Raw genomic sequence first — 21,539 nt, forward strand, 5'->3', positions numbered from 1 at the left:
GTTCGGAAAACAGTTCTCTCTTCGAAAGATTTCTGTCTTCTGGGTTGTTGCCCTGATGACGGAGGCATTATGACCTCTGAAACGTTAGTAAACCTCTACCAGACTACACAGCGCAACAACCCAGAAGACAGAAATCTTCATACTCATCGCCCTGATGACGGAGGCAGTATGACCTCTGAAACGTTGGTTAACATCGACCAGACTACACAGCGCAACAACCCAGAAGACAGAAATCTTCATACTCATCACCCTGATGATGGAGGCAGTATGACCTCTGAAACGTTTGTTAACATCGATCAGACTACACAGCGCAACAATTCAGAAGACAGAAATCTTCATACTCACCGCCGTGAAAACCTCAAATTATACACATTTCTGTCTTCATCTTCAGGGCTGAAGATTGAGGCAGTATGTTTCTCCGAAAACATTTGTATCTAGTTACAAATCTGCACTCGTCACAAGCGATAAGAGAACGCCGGCTTTATATAAACTAAGTTAGCAAAACTTCGTATTTGTTCGTATGTATTCGGCGAACCCCTACTTTGCGTGAAATTCAAAACGAATGCTATAAAGTGTACCAAAACGCTATTTTTACGACGTGGTCTAAAAATAAATAGTTTCCTACATCTCTTTGCAGTATCTGTGTTGTATAGTTGCTGTGTCATGATTCATTGTAGTAAATCTTAACTGTCGATTGTTTCTGTCAATAATAGAATTGTATATGCAGAAAGTGAAATTTCATGACCAAATACTGATCCAGATTACCAAAGGTAACTCTGTTTAAAAATATGGGCGCTCCATATTTGGATTCTGTTATTAATTAAACATTATTTTTTCTGTGCATTATAATTTACTGTATTCATTTGATGTTTCATTAGTTGTGTAGACACCGGCCTTAACGTCTCTTTAATATGAGACACCAACTTATAGAAGCGTATTCAAGCATAAAAATAATATTGTTATAATCTGTTTGTTATTATTACTTGCGCGTTTGGTTCGTACAACATGTTTCTTCTCTATGTTTCTGATGCCTCTGACAGCTTTCATGAAAAATATTACTTGGTCATTTACGATATCGTATGTTTATTTTATTTATTCTGGTAGAGGCTTGGTATGAGAAGGGTGTTTTATGGCACCGGATTCACACGCGTCTTCGGACAACATTTGCATACATTGCAATGCATAATGTAGCGACACTATGAACGAAATGCAGTATTTTTATGTAGTTCACATAGGGTGAATGCATATTTATAGCTGTCACAGAAAATTTGGCCCTGATTTATTTGCTTTCATTGTATATTTATTTATTTATTTGCACAACACTTATAGGTTTATTCCACTTCTGTCCGGTTAGATATAATGTCGATGTCCACCGTATCCGGAGACAGAACTTCATCTCATGCTTAATAGTTCGTAAGTTTTTGTGTAATTCAGTATAGTATAATGATTGGTTTCCTAACTTAATCATTCAACCCTTAAAACTAATCTTTACTATATAATATTTAATGATTTACTTCGTACCGCAGAGAAAACACAACATTTCACCATTACAATACCAGTTCGTAAATGCTGTTTAAGAAAAGAATCCTATTTACATTGAGAATACTACAACGTTAAGGATTGTAGACTTATTGATTTTAAGTGGTTAAATGCCGATTATGGTTCAACTGGGTTGTGATGCCTATAGTCTTCCAGAAGACGGAAACGTTTTGTTGGAACGTACGTACGAGGATGGAAGTGACAGATTCCTCCAAAAATTTGTAACAACCTACAAGATTGCGCAGCGTCGCCGACATTTTCACCTCGACGAGAATCTCAAATGTCATAAACTAATAATTGTAAGGAGTTAGTTTCCTGGGTGTGTTTGTATAGGACGGAGAGAGTTCATAGTCTGTCGCGTGTCGCTGTGTTTATTCGTCTGTGTAACTGAATGTATAGTAACACGCCTTGGTTATGTAAAACAAAGGAACCCTACATTGTTTAAATCACCTGCCAACTTCTGTGGTTTAACTTAATTACATTTCACAGGTTGCTGAATCCCATGCATATATTTAGACACACGTCAGAGATTGTGAAGCATACCTTCATTAAACGAAGCGTGGAAAGCAGATTTTTAAACCTTGTGATTTTCTTTCACATATGTATCTAAATTTGTTACATTACCCGCAGTGTTACCATGTAAATCTGCCAAATTCCTGCATATAAATTTTGCCTGTTGTAATGGAAATTCAAAGAAGTAATAAAATCTCAGGCCGTGTACAGAATGAAGTGTCCGTGTTCAAACCTTCCGTGAAATCTCTGAAATGACATGAATATTTTGTCCGTACAAAAATTTAGTTGTAGAGAAAAGCTTTTAGTAAAGGATGCTTCTCTGACGGTATTTCTTGTGACTTTATTATTTAAATTTAGTGTTGTTTTTGTGTGCAAATGTCTTTAAAAGTCTCCGCACATTAGATACTAAACATTATATGAAATATCTGTTTACCACTTATCTGTTGAAGGGGCTATTTTTCTGTAATTGCATGTCTAATTATCATATCCTTATTATAATTAAACTTACATTTACTGTATTAATTTTAGTGTTAAATTTTGTGTACGAATTACAAATTAGACATCGGATTTCGATTTAATATTTTTCCCAGTATTTGGAACTTAAAATTAATTTATTATTATTTAGGCCTATTAGATGTGTATTGCGGTACAGGGTCTATTAAAATTTATCGGGCAATAATACTAAAAGTTTTCAAGTTTTTAATTTACGTCGTGCAGTACCGATATTATTCCGAATCACTGATAACCACCTACGGGTCTATATGGCATTACAACCCAAACGACCACAATCTGACTCTCACAACTGTAATGACTTGAAATCTCGTATCTTATTTAGCTCTTTCTGGTTATCAATTGGCATTTTACGTAGATATTACAACGTTTATTAAAATGCTTTTATTTAGAACAAGGTTTTAAAGCTACAGTTTTATAACTTTTATGCAAAGGGCTTGCAAGCATAGCATTCAATTCATTATCTTCACGTGCGGCTTAGAAAATAGAAATGTTTGTAAACATAATTTAATCGCCTTTCTTCCATTATTTTACTCTCGTAGAAGAAACGTTCCTTTCGTCACGTTTTACTACGCATCCATTCACAAAAATTAGTTGGTTTGGCACACGCTCTTGGAAAAAATAATATTTTTCCTTTGTTCTGTTGCAAACGTCCTGAACCACAGTGGTTCTTTTCTGAAAACTAGGCCATTTTATTAAAGCAAACATTTTTGGTTTTACATTTCCGCTTTAGTATGAAGAATAACAACATTCAAAAACTGTGAAGCGATCGGAGGCGTATTTTCACGTACCTGTGTTTCAACTGAAAAATTTGTAGTATGATATAAAGTAAATTTTCAGCTAGTTTGAATTGGGCTAAAATAATTTATTTCACTTGAAATTACAAAGTATGCTTCACACAAGCATGAAAATTTTACTTCTTATTTATTAAGTTACTTGTGTCATATTTAACGACGCTGTCAGTAGCACAGACAAAAGCTTCGTGTGATGGGATGATTAATGAGTAATTAATTGGAAAACTCATGGAAGCTGTCGTGACATAATTATAGGTACTATCCTGGAATGAGGGACTGAGGAAAACACCTTGGGATAGCCGGTATTCTGGCCGGTATTTGAACCTGTTACTTCCCAAATTCGAAGCATGAATGTTGTTCGGTAAAAATTATTAGTAATTATAAGCTACCTGGTTGGTCTTGTGAGAAAGAAATGCTTTATTCTGTACAGTTTCTTTCTTTATGGTCAACCACACAGCACATCATTCGACTACAGTTATCGTACGTGGTATTCTAACAAGGTCTCGTCTCAGCCTTTTCATTTTAAATCGTTTCGGCCTTCATAAAACTGAATTTCCTCGCCCCCATACCAAATTGTTAGGCTGTAGTTAAGATCAAACCTCAGCAGACTGGCGGATATGATCCACTATAAATTTTTCACAAATTTATGAAATTTTTAATGAAGACAAGTAAGATATTGGAATTTCGTAGGCTTGAACTCATTACAATTTAAGTAAATTTAAAAATAACGCAAAATTTCAAAAACGATACTTGTGGATCAATCGTCTTTCTGACGTTGTTAGATGGAACTTGAGGAAAAGAAAAAACGTATTAACCCTTTAACGCCCACGTATATACCACCTGCTAAACAGTAACCGAATTTTTCTCAGTTTATTAATGAATTTCACGTGATTCTCAGAATAAACATCTGTTATTTCCTAAAACAACATTGATTTATCAATTTATTTTTATAATGGAGATGCTTTGTGTTTTCTTTGTGGTAAGAACTGATTTTTAAAATAATATTTGGATGGGTTTCGGCTAGAAAGGGTTAAATATCCTGGAGATTTTTATGTTTCACTCAGTCTGACAGAGACGCGTCCTCTATAATTTGTGTCAGACTGCAATATCACCTAATCACCGAGTTGTTAGCACAGAGGAAATACGTCGTACACATACAGGAAGATACAGTTGGTTCCAATTTCATATGAGAACCAACATCCCTGACTTAAGCACTTATGGGTTTCCTCATGTGCTCCTTTGTTAAAATCTATAATATTTCCTGAAAATAGGACACTCCCACCTATTCTGATATTCCTCGTGATTCATTTTTTTTTCTACGTGCATACAACAGCCCACTGTCGTCAAGACACCCAACAAATATACAGAATCGTGAAACAATTACAATACTGTGAAGAAGGTTTTAATTGTTTTCCAGTAAGCTGAGTGTGTTCTAATGTAATAGTTGTTGCTGATGATAGGAGGATGGCAATGTTTATTAGGGGAAATTGTAAGGGGTTAAATGGTTGGATTCCGATTGGTCGTCATACTGACTCTAGTTCATTTCTCTTGAGAGGCTTCTATAGACAACATGGTTGTTTTTATTCTGGTATTTATATGTGTTCTTTGAGTTATATTTGTGAAGGTTTGTTAATTTTTTGCATTGGCTTATGTAGATTTTATTTTGAGTAATTTATATTGTTTTATTTTGGTTGTAGTTACTATTATTATAATTGTTCCCTGTTGGTTGATTGTAACATTTTTCTGTATTGTGGTTATTTCAATATTTATGGTTGGTTCGTGGTTGAACATCTCTTTGTTGTTTGGTTGATGTTTAGGTTTTGTATAGACGAGGGCGATTGTAGTTGTCGTTGTGAAATATAGTTATTTTGGTTAGTAGGGATAATAATTCATTTGAGGCTAGTCTTGCTACATATGTGAACAGGATCATTGAATCCCTTAGGGATACCAGAAGTAGGATGTGTGAGAGAATCATATTCTCTGAGCAAATATTGTTTATCTGAAAAAAGTGCGGTTTTGTACTAAAACAGTAAACTAGTCTAGTCTCAACGCGATATTGAAAAAAACAGATTTTTTTGCTAGAAAAATGGTCAGAGAGAATAAAATAAACAATTATAATGCAATTGCTTATATTTATTTGTGTTGTCTCATTAATTCTGATGTTTTTGCTCTAGGAGGGTAATTGTTTATTCCCTTCGGATACACCATAGGGCAGCAACATACTGACATCGCGTACTTTTGTCATAATGAATTGTAACGTGGTCAGGGGAGAGTAAGGTTTGGGGAATAGTGCTGATCACAAATAAAACAAAGAGAATTGAACCAGATGAAGTTTCACACCATTACTTGAAAATCGGCGTTCAGTAAAAATAAAGCCCCAATTGGTTTCACAATAGTTATATTTTTATCTGTAATACATTCTACTGAAATGTTCGCAATATTAATTACGTGTTATTGACTGTGAATGGGCTCCATACAGATTCAGTTTTGTGTGAAAGGGTCCACCACACATAAGGTAATTTTAAATAATACGACACTGTTAATTAGATCACAGTAATGAATCATTTTAATAATAACGTTTCCTCTTTCCTGTTATCTCTTTCATGTCTTCATTTCTTTAAAAAAATACTTCTAAAAGCTGCTTTGCAGCAGCATTTGTAAAAGAGAGCATTCAATCGTCTAGCGTTATTACTGATAATTTTCTCAGTCGTGCATAAAGAACACAAAATTCAATAGCAGCATTACCTATCTTACAGCGATGATATTTGAAGGATTAGGATTATGCGAAATCACTACGTCGGTTGAAGGGTTTTCTAGTTCCAGCGGCACAGTTGATAAATATCTTGACTGACTGTGTGTCTGTAAAATTCTGCTCTGCTTGAAATATGTCGGATCATAAGAAGAGCTTTCATTAAAAATAACAGGTTTCATTTATTTATTTATTTAAGGACGTTGTCAGTAGTTTAGCTTGTGGGCCTGTAGAGTCAAATGACACAATGATAGTGAGTGATGAATTGAAGAGGTTGTGTAAGGAAGCGTTTGGGTCCTCATTTAACTTCTGTTCAATAATTTGCCTATACGTATTAAGGAAAACTACGAAAAACCTCAGGATAAGCTGTCTCAGGGCCGGGATTTGAACTCCGTACCTCCCGAATAGGACGAAAAATTGAAAGCCGCTCGACCACAACTTTGGTTGAATAATAACAATAACAATAATAATCAGTATGACCATTCCGCCATTTAGAAAGAGAATAGATAATGACTTTAAACTTCGTAAGAAGTCTGTAGGTCCCTGACAAGGTAAAGGAAATTTTTGTGTGAGAGTAACATCCAGATAGTGCCCGTGTCTAGCGTAGGAGCTGTTACTAGAAGAAGAATATTAGTTACTAGTAGGAACTTTTGTTGAATTACTAGCGGCTGCTTTTATAAGCGCCTCGTCTTTTGTTGTGGTGTCACTAGAAGAAAGACAGAGATGAGTTGCAAATTTAAACCAATGCAAGAGATCCTGGAGTATAAGAATTGTAAAACAAAATATTCGTTGTAAGGTTTATACAATAACGAGTACTAATCCTGAGTATATGTTCCTTACCCTTTATGGAAGGCTTACAGAGAATACATGTTTAGGATTTTTACATGAACTCTTTAAAGCCAGTGGGAGCTACATGTATCCTCCGGCTTTAACAATCAGTAGTAACTGTGCGTTTTGTATTTATGGATCTTGTATAATTTCCAGCGATTAGCGATTATTTCCTTGAACTGTGTTAACAAATTTATATTTGTAGAACTTGAGGTTTTCACGGCGATCCTTGCTGTAAGAGCCTCTGAAACGTCGGTAAACTTCTACCAGACTACACGGCGCAACAACTCCTAAGACGGCGGTCTTCAAATTAATCTTTGTAACTGTGGGTTTCTTTGCGGTACGGACTGAATTCTTAATTGTTATATGGAGAATAATCTGCTTCAAAGAGTTGAGAATTAGTTCCGAAGATGTGTAATATATTTTTAATAAATGCAAGTGTAATTTATTATAATCGTAACTTATATTAAGAGTTGCTTTATAGATAGAAAATGGGCAAAACAACAATTTGTATAATAATTTTTCTGAAAAGTCGGAAATTTTGTTCAAAAACCCATTATAATTAGAAAAAACACTTACTGGCTTCGTAAATTATATCATAATTGACTCCCGCGTGCAGGTGCATGCAGCGAACTTAAAGTATTTTACATTTTTGGGGGGACGAGTAGAATTTTCCCGTGGCTGCTATTTATAGCACACGACGATAAAAACTTAAACTCTTCACAGTACATAAAATTGCAGATTTGATTTATTTTGCAACCAAGTGAAAACAGAAGACTGTTTTGATAAATTAATAAAACATGAGATTCCGATCCGTTGAACGTATTAGCAAGGGAAATATTTTATGCAAACCTCATAAAACAGAAAGTATTTAATAAAAAAACTTCAAGAGTAGCTGTAGTGGTGTTTTCGGAGAGTTAGCAGAGAATTTTTCACTTCAGTTTGTGGGCAGAAACAGAGTGCATAAAAACGTAGATCCCATTTCAAACACTTGTCATCATTTTGCTTCTGGTACCGGCGACATACTGACTCTCTAGTGACTTGTTACTCCGGTAATGTAGGCCTAAATTTTGGACAGTTTGCTCGTAGAAGGAAAGAAGAATTTAACCAAACTTGTGCTGGGATGTTACGCCGTGTAGTCTGATAAACGTTTACCCCCATTATCAGGGCAATAGCCTTAATAACTGTCACATTTATTGCATCTCTGAAGAGGTATGAGCATTATAACTGACTAAATTAACTCCCTGGTAGTAAAACCCACAGGTTCAACACCGACAACGCCAAAGCCCGCCACCGGCCACAATCCTGAGTCAACTCCATCCATTTGCTATCCACACAGCCCACCTCCCTAAGATTCTGTCTCTTTCTTGGTCTGCCCAGTGCCCGTTTTCCAAAAGGATTCCCTACCAAAATTCTTGCCCCCCCCCCCACGCGAGCTACATGTTCAGTCCATCGGAGCCTCCTAAATTTCACTATCCTCACTCTGCTAGGTGACCTGTACAATTCACTCAGCTCCTCGTTATGCAGTATTCTAAATTCCCTGGTGAAGGGATCCACCCAACATGGGATGTGCATTTATTTCTATTCTCTGACCGATCCGTGAGTCATTTATTGTGACTAGAAAATTACTCGTCAAGAATGACGAGAGAAAGTAAAGTAGTGAACTCGCTGTCATAAAATTATCCCATTAAGTCCCAAAATCCATTAGCAGCATTACCATGGCAACTATTATAACACATACATAATAAATATTACCGCATAAGGCCCAAAATTCCTAAAGAGCAAATGACCAATCACCGACCAAGAGAGCTATCAAACAACACTTATATATTATTATATGTAAGATGCATAACCTTGTATTTATTACTGAACTTAGTTTGATGGGTGGTAACAATTTTTGAACTGAGAGGAATGATGTGTGATTGGCTGTGGCTAGTCTTTATGTTCCCGCTAAATAAGATCTTACTGTAAGAACGTGCTATTCAAATACTCGACTTGCCTTGACGAACTGTGAAATAGCACGAAAAATCTTCAGTTTACATCCCATTCTCATATTAGATCAATTACATAGGAAAGCCTGTTATTATTTTTAAACTTCACGTTAAACTTTTATTTTAAATTACAGATTCAATACTTCTTAAGATACAGGCAGTTAATTATAGTTCTGTATAATCAGGTGTATTTGGTTCAGACCGATGTTGGCTGAATTGTTAGTAAGGCTAAGGGTGTTTGAGTTCCTGGTTTCTAGCACAGGCATTTTGCTTTAGCAGCATGTTTCGCCTATTTGTTGATAAGTGTGTTTTCTAGAGATGGCGTAATTAGTGCATGTAAAATGTATTTTGGTGATTCTCTGTTGAAAGACGTCTATCGCTTACATACTTTCAATAACGGGAAAGTAATTGAATGGCCTTAAAAACAAGACCGGTACAAATGCACACAAAGAAATTATTATTTTCAGTTTTTTAATAAAATATAAACATTTAGGGGTAATTAGTAACAAATTCTGTGGCGTGCGTCTTTGTGTGGCTACATAAATTTTCTTTGGTGCACCATTCAACAATAGGCCTACCTAATTTCATCCTAAGTTTCGTGTCCATTGCTGCAGAAAAGGTTTGTTGTGTGCGGTTAAACTACAAAATCACACAGTTATTGAGCAATATTAAAGCATATTATCCTGTTTCTTGTTAACAACTGGTGTCCATGTGTAATGTAGGCCATATTCCTCATTCAGAACTTAAACAAGTGAACATGCAAAGCGCGTAGTGATTTAAATAGAGCAATTGGGCAATTGAGATCAGGAATATTGTAATTCATCTTGCTATTATTTACAGACAATTATGTTGTTATGTCCGGTTATGGATCCCTAATTGTCAAGTTCAGCTGAAGACCTGACAACCGGTTTTATGGCATTAATATTTTTGGCCCTTACGTTTCTGAGAGTCATTTGTTATTTGACGGCTGTACACCTCTAAGTGACACAGACTGATGTGGCCAGTATTCTAATACTTCAAATGACTCGTTAAATAACATCGGGCAACACAGTAATCTTGTTATACAGCACTGAACGATGGATTAAGTCCAGTAAAACAACAGCTTTGAGCAGGATTCCATTATAGCAATCGTGGGCGCCATGTTTGCTTCTTAGATTCGGTAAGAATCGGACTGCAGTAAGGCCCAGTCCTGTTTTGTCCTGTGCTTGGTGATGTAAGTAATATCGAGAAACTTCCTTCAGGGTGGGGAAACTAGATGATAATCATTAATCTTCTAACCCAGTGAGTATTAGAGACCCGCTATAAAACAGTTGAGAAGCTCTGTTATGCAAGGTGAAGTAGGTATCTTTGTATTGCCGTTTTATGTTGAAAAATTCTGGTAATATATGAAAGAAAATTACGGATCATGCTGATAAAAACTTAATTGGCTTTAACATGACACGGTAAATGCAACAAAATTGAGCTACCCACGTAATGTCCACATTTAAAAACCAGTACAATGCAAAACAACGTCCATGTTTTCATCCTCGAGATTCAGAAGTTGCATATAAATTCCTTCTTACAAGTTAACTGTGGTTGTAGCATCTTAACAACCGCGTTTCTAGCCTCGTGATAATTCGCTTGCTTGTTTGGCTAACACTGTCGTTAATCTCCCACACATTTTCAGTTACATAACATCTCTCAGAATTCCAAATCAGGCCAAGAAAGGCCTTGGGATGTCAAAAGGCACCATCCTAGCAAATCGACGCCAAGTGTCGTGACGACAGTCATCAAGACGCAGCGAAAAATCCGTGTATAGCGAACAAACCCCATGAGATGTCATTTTACACGAAGCGTCGCGACGCTGTCACAATACAATAGTTTTGCGCACATGGACTATGGTACGCCAAAACCGACGCCGATTGTCTCGACGACGCCACAAGACGCCGTGTTAGGTTTAGATGAGCCTCGAGATGCTATTTGACGCTGAAAACCGACGTGAATCATCACGACGGTTCCAAGTGGCGCCATATATCCCGCAAATAGAATCCAGATGCCAATGTAAACGACATTAGAAAACCGTCGCTATTTGTCACCGTATTTGCCATAGGTGAACTTCGATGTGCCTCGAATTGCGTTCTAAAACCGACTCCGAGCGTCGCGACGCCAAACAATGCGCCATAGTTAGAACACAGAACCCTCGATATTGCATTGGACACAGTGTTGGAAAGCCGACGCCAAGTGTCGCGAAGACTTTCATCTCGACGCAAACGACCTTTTGAATGTCACTAGAAATGACATTAAAACAACGACTCTGCACGTAATCGCCAAACTATGCCATATTTAGCATGAGTTTTGATCTGCTTATGAACACGAAGCTGAAAAATCGACGCCTCCACGAGACGCTATATATGGCAAACGAACCTCGGAACGCCATCGGACGCGACGTTGGTAAACCGACGCCAAACTTCGCAACACCAGTCGTAACACCGCCAAAAGAAACCAAAAATCAGCCATATTCGGAGCACGTGGGCCTCGGGATACCACTCGACACAAAACTGGGAAACCGGCGCCAGTCTTTGCTACCCGACTTTGAAATGTGACGCTGGGCGTCACAAGCCATGCTGGGAATATAGCAGAGAAGCCTGTCCCCGAGGAATCTGACCTGGGTTCGGATCCCCGTACAAATTATGGAATAAGGGATTCAATATAACAAAAATTTAGGCCGGGAGACTACAGGCTCAAAGATACAATCTCGAAACCTATTCTGTTTTCGAGTCCCGGTATTGATGTTGCCTTTAAGGATAGTATTTTTTCCCTGTGATAATTTTTCGGGCAATAAAAGCTAATGTGAAGTGTTAAGCATTTGTCGAATTGTGCTACAGTAAGACTGCGTGTGCTCTGCTTAGTCAAACAAGAACGGGAGTGCCTGAACTTCGTTAGAATTACGATCGCCTCACAAAAATTACTTTTAAAAAATATTCATTTTGCTGTATAACACCTGTTGCTACAGTTTTGTTCGGGGGTCGTTACAAGTCCTTCTTAGCTGTGTGTTACAATCGGGGCGACGTCCAATACCCCTTAGTAGCAGTGTGTGTGTGTGTTCGCGTGTGTGTGAAGCAACTGCAAGAACACACATGTTCCTTTATGAATAATGCATTACTTGGTTTCGATAATTACCACTCATTATCTCACCCCCTCGGACTCCTCCGTTCTTAACTTTCTCCCTCACCTTGCATTTAATATACGTGCGAGGAACTGACCTTCGGATTGTTCAAATTCTTTTGTACCTGGATGCTCACAACAGCAGGGATTTTTTACTCTTTTCCTCGTCTCCTCTGAATTGTATATTATAATCTATATGTGTCATGAATTCTTTCCTTAATTGCAATGGGCAAAACAGAAGAGGCCATGAATGAAGTGCTGGATGCTTTAGAATGAAGGTTTGGTCTCAAGGTAATAAAAGTAGGTAATGGTATTTTCTTCTGTAGCCTTATTTTCGGTTTCTCGTTTCTGTGTCGTAGTCATTGGATTTTAATATTACTTGTTTCGACCCGTACTTTTACCCCCTACTGTTTTAGAATTTCCGAGAATTATTAATTCCTTAGAAATATTTCATCTGGAATTTTTTATTTTATGTCGTACGCACACGGTAAATGTTAGTAGCAAAAGGCAGACAACACTGCCATGAAAAGACAGACAAAGAAGGAGTGAAATATTAACTTCAAATAAACAATTTTGGAATAAGAAAAACAATGAAACAAACAAGCTGGAAAATAATAATAATAATTTATTTCTCTATTATTAATGTGATTAATCAACAGCCAGATGGCCAATTACGGATACAGCACAATGAAAATAAAGTGAATACAATAAAAATATAATAATAGTAACAATACCAGTAATAGTAACAGTAATAATAAGCAGAAGAGAAAGGAAGACAAGAGTACAGCAGAGAAGAAAGCAGAAAAGTTGAGAGGAGAAGAGTAGATAAATGAGAAATCGAAATTGAGGAGAAGAAAGCAGAAGAGAAGAAACGAGAAGAAATGAGAGGTGAAGAGAAGAGATGAGGATAGAGCTGAAAAGAGAAGAAGATAAAGAGGAGAAGAATGGACTGAAGAGAAGTGAAGAGAGGAGACGATAGTTTTGGTTAGGTTACGTTAAGTTCTGTTGGGCTGGGTTGGTTAGGCTGGGGTGGGTTAGTTTAGGTTTGGTTAGGTTAGGTTGGGTTAGCTTAAGTTGGGTTAGGTTAGGTTTGGTTTAGTTAGGTTAGGTTTGGTTAGGTTAGATTTGGTTAGATTAAGTTGAGTTAGGTTAGGTTAGGTTATGTTATGTTGAATTTCGACGTCGGCGTCCGTGTGCTGAGTTTTTCAATACTCGGCATCATATTTATAACGCCTGCCACCGTTCTCCCGTCTTTAACCTGCATTTTATATGGTGTCCGTTGTCGTCAGGAAGATGGTCGTCTAAAATAGCAGCGTCGGTTTACCTGCGTCGTGCCTTTATAGGTTTAGGGCGTTAGTTTGTTTCAAGTATGACGTGTCATGGAACATCGCCAAGAATAACGTTTCGACGCTCAGCGTCGGTTATGCCACATCTGAAAGGCCGTGACGTCACAATATTGTGTGATATGGCGTAGCGGCGCCTGGCGTCGATTCTACAAAATAATTTTTAAAGTGATCCTATACACACATGCGTTAAGTATGGCGTCTATTGAGGGTGTCGCGACGGTTGGCGTCGCGACGCCCGGCGTCGGTTTTGTAATTTTGTCGTCGACGCCATGTAGAATGTTACCTGTGCCAAATATGGTCTGTTGGACGTCGGGACGAAGAGCGTCGAGACGCCTGGCGTCGATTTTCCAACGTAATGTTGAAAGTGGTCCTAGCACACTTCGTTAGGTGCGGCGTCTCTTGGGCGTGTCGCGACAATTGGCGTCGGTTTTGTAACTTAGTCACCGACGCCATGTTGAAGTCTGATGAATGACGTCGGTTTTTCAAACACGTTTTAAATGTCATTCCGATTGCACCTGCACAATATGTGGCGTCTCTAGGTTGTATTACGTGTATTGGCGTTTCGACGCCAGGCGTCGGTTTTCCAGTACTGTTTAAATTGGCGTCCATATCCTCACTTTTGTAAATATAGCGTCTCTTGGCCTCTTTTTCCATAGCCTCATTGGTAACTACTGTGAAGTGCTACGTGCAAGATCGTTCATTTTATGGTACTCTAAGCTACTATAAACAATAATTTTAAAAGCGATTTCGCTGTCATTCCAGAGTGTACGCTTCGCATTGTATTGATACTATTTCTGTAAGTAATTTGCATTGCTTTCTTGTCTGATCCTTGTTTCTGGTTGCTTTGGTGTGAACGCTTGCTTTACGCAAATAACATCGCCAATGATTGTTGTTGTAATTATCAATAAGTATTACCATCGTTAAATCCTTTGTTCATGCACCGCGCGATAATTTAATTCAGAGAGTATGTAGCTTAAAATATGCTCTTCAAACATATGTCAGCGAACTGGGTTAGGCCGATCAGATGTTTCAGGTTTTAAATTAGAATATGGGACTTTGCATGCTTTAGAGGGGTCTTCCGTCTCCTTGAAAACCTTCGTCATTGGCTACAGGTAATGGCCTGTCTCTCATCTTTCCAAGTGAATGATAAATTGTATTTGCGTCTTATTTGTAATTATCTCTCTCTGGGCCTGGAACATGGACAACTACGTATCAGCAATAGGCGTTAATAGCATCCAATAGAACTGCTCTTTCATTGTGCCTCATGTCAGGAGCCGGAATAAGTACAACTGGGTGGAAAAAAAAATTTAGCTTCTTAAGCGAAAATATAGGCCTGTACAGATTCGTCAGTTTTGTTTTCTGCGCTGTGGCGTCGTGTAGGCGGTAGAAGTTTCAGAGGTCGTTGCTGCCTTCATTATCAGGGTGGCACCCTGTTGGTGGAGGGAGTAAGACTACACGGCGCTAGGAAAGAGCGTATTTTAGTTAGAAAATTCCCAGCCAATACCTGTTCGTCCTGATAAAGATTTAATGACAGGAAGACGTCGGAATTTTCATTTACCTGTAAATATATGTTCGGATAATAATTTGTAAAGTCAAGTAATTTAGTGGTTTTCACAGCAGTGGGGTAATTTTTATTACTCTTCATCTTTAGGGCTTCGTGAGAAGCATATAGTACCAACTTGGAATATGAAAATTATCTCAGTATTTGCTTTAAGACGGAGGAAAACAAAACAAGGAAACCTGTTTCGAGATGGCTACGCCTAGGACCTTCTGGATGCGAAGTTCATCTTATGTAATATTTAGAAATTAGTTCATACCTCAAACAAGAACTCTCAGTTGATTAATGATCTTTAGTAAATAATCACTCTTTACTCTGAGAATCATTCAATGCCCATAAATACACTTTGTGAGCAAAATGGAGTGTTAGGCCTGCTGATTGTTAAAACAGTTGGTACATACAATTTGAAATAACAATATTATATAATATTGAATGAAATAAAACCCGTTAACAGTAAGAATTTTACGAAACCTATATATAATACAAAATGAAGAGTTGCTGGTTTTGATGTAGGTTGGTCTTATAGTTAACATTCGGCGTTAGAGGGTTTATAAAATAAAACGTTTCAACTGGCTGGTAATGCACTATTTGTAGGATATACTAAAAATACATAAATATGTTAGTATTATTATTATTATTATTAAGTGTTCTGTCTTACGACAGGTCCATTGCTCTGCCCAAAAAGAGCTCTCCAGTTGTCCCTATTCTCGGCTTCTCGCAGTATACATAATAATATATTAAACATCATTTATATTTTAATCATGCAAAGTTAAATTCTGATCTGTAGTGCAAGGCTTTCAGACTGCTACCTGAATTTGTTTTTGGGATGCGTGGTTACGAACTAACGAAAGAATTCAGTGACGAGCCGTGAAGTCTTTGTCAAATTTATCATCACAACAGGGATCACAGATTGTGATGTCAGTGTGTTTCTTTGTACGGCTATAAAAGGAAACTAGCCCTTTTTCACTTGACTGTGGAATCTACGTCAGAGTTATCGTTGTTATGTTATTATTTGGGCATTTATGATGATAATTTGAGAATGTTGCCTTCCTTCGGATAGACGCCCCGCGCGCGCACGCAAAGCCTCAGGTATGAAGAGAGGACCGAAGCTTTGCGGGCGAAAGTGAATCACGTGTTACGTGGATCCCACCACAAGTTTCTAACTGTTTCGCTGGGAGAAGGTTTAATTTCAAGAAGTTGTCATAACAGTTTACTCGGCAATAAATATACTGATAGACCTTAATAATAATGATAATATCATTACAGCTCGATCAGGTCTAGATAACTTATAGTCACACAGATATTTCTGAAAAGTTCCGATAAGAAATGCCTTAGATGGTGAAATCGCCTTTTGTGAGATATATCCTTTCACACAATACACAAAATGGTAAGTGAATGAACGTGCCTGAAGCCGAATTCTAACCGCGATTTCCGTTTATAATCAGCCTTAAACTATGCATTTTACAAAACAAATTGTTGTGGCATTATTAGACTTATAAATTAATTGGTGTTTTTTTAAAGAATGCTAATAAAACTACAGTGTTATTTGAAAGTGCTCTTGTGATCATGGTAATGAACCTATATGATTCATTGTTTGTTGCATATAAGCAAGATGCCTATGACGACTTGGTGACGATATATAAGCTATGCATATGTTCAATGGGCTGTCCATATTTCAGTCCAATTCCAGTTTCATTCTTTGGGAAGTGTATGATGTCGAAAGATTGTACGACCTAGATAAATCATTTGTGACTTAAGTCATTCCTACATTTATGTATCTTTATAGAAGAGATGTTGAGGTACATTAATTATATGCAGTGTGTAAGAAGAAAACAGGGAGACGGTCTGATATCAAGCCGAGTGATTATAAAGCCAGGAGTCACCCCACGCGTCGGTCTGTCATGCCGTTCTGCACTTCTTAGGTCTCCTTGGCTGCGTCCTACAGTCACATCTCACAGCTAAGACGCCAAAGTGTTCCTGTAACATTTCGTTTGCTTCTAGCCCGTAACTTGAGAATTTGGAGCTCATTTCATGGAGCTTAATTAACGAAATGTGATTTTTATCCTTAACGCAGTAATTATCTATGCCCATGGATCAGAGTGCTCCTTTTAGAAACTGCTAGCCGTTTCGATATTTATGAAAATTTCCGATTTCATGTAATTGTAAAGTCTGGGGGAGAGTCATAGTAACAGAAAATGTCGTTTGTTATTGTTAGATCAACTTCGATATTTGATTTTTTTAACATACTTTACAGTGTCATTATCGGATTTTAGGTGTATTCGTGATGAAAATTTGTTAAAATATGATGTTATCTTTGCTATGTCTGTCTGCCCGACAGTCCGCAGGTAAAAACTTGCGGACCGCTAACCGGATTTTAGTAAAATTTTATATTTAAGAAGAAATTCTACTCTGCTACCTGTTGTAATTATTGTTTAGAAAATCCCTTTTTCAGAACTTACCCTGGCCCGAATCTGACTGTAGCATCGAATAAGACGTATGGTATATCCCTCGAGAAATACCAGTATTGTCTGTTCATAATGTTCTGTAGCGTGTAAGATAGAATTTATTGTCATTTGTCTGGAGACAGTATGCACATTTGAACTCCGCCTTAACCTGTATTCTGCTCCTTCAAATGTAATCACATCTATTCCTGTAATCCCTCGTAATTAGTGCCTTTACATTTTGACCTGTTTGGAAGTCAAAATAAAAGAATAAAATCCGTGGGTGTTACAGGTATATTTTGACCTCATATTGGTTATGTTTCCAGAAGCTGCCATCCGATTGGTTTTACCTAGTTGCAGTTCCATTTGATTTGAAAATGACACCGATTTAAGCCAATGCCCGGTACTGGACCCTAGTATTACGACTACATGTTCTTAGTCTGTTCATGCATGAATGATATATGGGAACATTCTCTAAATAACACAAGGTGTAGATTTCTGTAAACGGAAAATAAAATTACAAGATGCTCTACGTCACGTCAGTAAGTCTGAGGGCAATTTTAACGTATCAGCGTTGTTTTGTTTGGACAGACTGAGAAAATACAAGAGTTGAAATTATGTATTAAAATTAGCCACGACCGCTTCCTTCCACATCTTTCGCAATTCAGAATCATCGACCCATTCTAACCAATACAAATAAGAAACGGTGCTAGTTTATTCGATTCTGGTGATCCGAACCACGGTCGTTAACAGAAAGCTGTAGCATCCTAAAAACACCGATGCCTGTCGTAAGAGAATCAGCAGTAAATAACGCGTAGCCGTTGCGCTTTGCAGATAGAAGTTGCGAGGTGGGGGCTCCGGATGACCTGAACAGGTTTATCGCCTTGTAACTGTTCGTGTCCAAGTTCTCCGCAGTAACAGTGCAAGAATTCGAGAGCATTTCAATGGATATACATAAAGATTAATAACTATTCAGCTTTCCAATCTAACTGATCTTATTCTTCAGTTAGTAAAAGGGTGTATGTTTAGTAAATAGTCTGAAGTTCTCACAGCAGCGAGTATTAAGATGACAGCGTCCTGGAATATTGCGCCTTGTAATCTCGTAGAAGTTGGCCGACGTTTCAGAGGTGCGTGTTCCCACTAACATTAGGGCAGTGAGTAAGAATCTTGATGACGGAGGCAGCACGTACTACTGAAACGTCGGAAAATTGTACCAGACTACATGGCTTAATAACGCGGAAGACAACTGTCTTCGACCAATGCACATTCTGAGTGGGATGTTTTGAATGTTTAAAAGATATTTGAATATTCTAAGAAACTGATGTTTCTATCGGGTTTGTTGGCTTAGACACAGGATATGATAATGGGATATACTTAGGTTTACACGCAACAAAGTGATTTCGACTGTTTTAAGAACCAGGCCTCTGTAGTGATGCTAAAATTTCTGAACCTCAGTCTCTCTCGAGTTCTTACGTGATAATATGATGAATTAATCTGACAGAGCCAATTACAGTGTCACACTGAGAAAATATTCTTATTCTCACTTTGAACATCACTTGTAATTCTAATTGGAATTTTATGTTACTTAGAAATGTGTTTTCCTATATACTAAATTAAACCTTTATATCGCTCTTTCAGTAACTGAAATGTCCTTTTCCAGCAACCTGACAAAATTCTAGAGTTCCAATTATTTATACGAAGATGTATTATCCCACCCTTAACCACTAGGGGTAACAGATATTTTATTATTACTATAATACACCCAGCAATTGTAACGATTTACTGAGACAGACTACAAGAAAGAAATAAAGTTGAATCCACTGGATGGGTCGCCTCTATAATCAAACGGCCCGCAAGTTGTCTTTGTTAGACTACGTCAGATTCCCACACAGGACCTGCAGTAGTAATTGGATGCAAGGACACAAATTAATGCTTACCGGATAAGTAGGGTTACAGGTGTTTCTTTATTATGGCACCTTCTTTTATAATGGCTGTACAGGACATGCAACCAAATAATTAGAGATTCTGTACAACGCTCCCGAATTTTAGTAATAATTACGTACTTGTATCTTATCGGGGTGATAGTGATGTATTTATCACATTCATTACTTTCGAGATGTTTTGGCTGTCTATGGCTCAGGGAACGCAAGGTTCGTGGGTTCGAATCGTGCTCAGGCGTCTATGATATTGTAGGTTTTAGACGTGTTCATAACTAAAAATCATAATAATTCTCCTGTTAACTTCGCCATATCTGTCTGTCCGTCGTGTCAGTCCTCCTGTCTACATGTAACAACTTGAGAACCGCGGAAAGGATATTCATGAAGTGTTAATGGTAACGTTTAGTAAAATGTGTCGACGCATTCCTTTTTTTTCGTTAAAATGACTACAGGCTTAACAGTTGTAGTAATTAAACCAGTTTTTATCGGAGTCAGCTCAGATTGTTTTAGGGTGAAATTTGCGTTAGAAGTGCAATGAATTTTCAGCCATCACAACGTCAGGTTTCTAATTGAGACGCTCTGGTTGGTTAATAAAATAGGAGAATGGATAACACAGCAACAGGAAACAGGGAATTGGATTGATTCAACTGCACTCGAAAAAATCAATAAGAATAGTAAGAAAACACAATTGGAAGCTGGAATTAAGGAACCACAGATATTTTCCAGCGTCACATAATAAAAGAAACAATCTTACTTCTTTATACTTCGAACCCTCTGGGGGGTTTTGAGCGGCCCTTTGACAGGGCCCAGGCCCCCCCATGACGTCACATCACCTCGTAACAATGCACTCAAAGATCAACAATGGCGTCCTACCATGTCTTAATGGCATTGTGTCCAACCAAACAAATCACCTCGTCATTAGCAGAATACAAAGAATGAGATAGAAAGGTAACGACAGAAAGAGAACGAAGATACTGATGATAATTGTTTATTATTTTCTTCTGCGTTCTTTTTCTTTCAATAATGAAGATTCGATTGAGTGTAAAACATGAAACACAAATCGGTGGGTGGTTTAATCCCAGATCTTCGTGAAAAAGTGTTTATGTGTGCATCAATGTCATAAGCAGCGTAATATATATATATTTAAAGCAGTTATTAAAACAGCTGGTTCACAAGATTCGTTGTTTGTTGACTGTCGCAGGACATAATAAAGAAACGCGGTTCTTTCGAAAAGCCACTTGAATTTTGCTCGTTACAGAGCAAATGAAGAAAATACCTAAATTCCTATTTACCTTACGAATATGGAAGTGTTTTATATTTTAATATGACAATTTGCCGACAATTGATCAAACTTCAGAAAATCTCTAGGACGTTCATGAAATTCTCGTGCTTTTAAGATAAAGTTCCTTAACAGTTACATTTATTTGTCAGTTGCTTATAGTTTTAGGAATCTTTGTATTTCTCGTTTATAAATATGAAGAAATCAAACACAATGTTTTCTAAAACAGTTATTCATTAATCGTTTCCAGCATGTTTCGACTTTCCTCATGTATAGTAATGGATACTAATATTATAACGCTAAATTATATTACACATAATTTTAATAAAATCTAAATAAAATCTAATAGAAATATATCTGTCTCAGAAGAGATGGAAATTATGAGATATTTTTTCATAAGTATCAATCCTGAATTTTTGCAGCGAACGCCGTATAATTTTTCTGTTTTAGAAATAACAATCATTTTAAAAATATTTTATTTGTATTTCGTTTGAAGTCATTCCTGATTGCAAATAATAACTGGAAAGATAAAATTTAGTTCCGGCATATTAAACTGTTCACTCTGGTTCCTATTACTTTCAGGTCTGTTCAATAATAATCCATATTTGAAATGAATATGCCATTCGTATAAAGTCACTTCAAAAATAGACGATATTTGGTAGGAGTAACAAGAGGTTGTTAAGTCTTCTAGAAGTCCGGGAGCCTCGCACCAGGAATTTTGAATTCCTGCCCGTAAGGTAGTAAAGCTTTTGCCAAGTTCCACGTCACTCAACCAACTACTCTTCGTGACATCTCGAATTTACATACGATTACTTACACCCATTTATTAAACTGACTTTCTTGCTTTTCTGTGTGGAAATTTTGCCCTTTCTCTAACCTTGAATTTACTAATTATTAAACAGGCTGTCAA

At 37.3% G+C, this 21,539-nt stretch overlaps 1 protein-coding gene across 4 annotated transcripts in view; it reads left to right on the plus strand.

Annotated features, from left to right (window-relative positions):
* The window catches only part of TfAP-2 (transcription factor AP-2), a 470,810-nt gene that overhangs the window by 197,120 nt on the left and 252,151 nt on the right, over positions 1-21,539 (plus strand). The gene's annotated exons all lie outside the window — the stretch shown is intronic.

This window comes from Zootermopsis nevadensis, unplaced genomic scaffold, assembly GCF_977971745.1.
Source record: "Zootermopsis nevadensis isolate Lab colony 2312 unplaced genomic scaffold, Znev_1.0 Znev_ptg000004l, whole genome shotgun sequence".
In the NCBI taxonomy this organism is placed as follows: Eukaryota; Metazoa; Arthropoda; class Insecta; order Blattodea; family Termopsidae; genus Zootermopsis; species Zootermopsis nevadensis.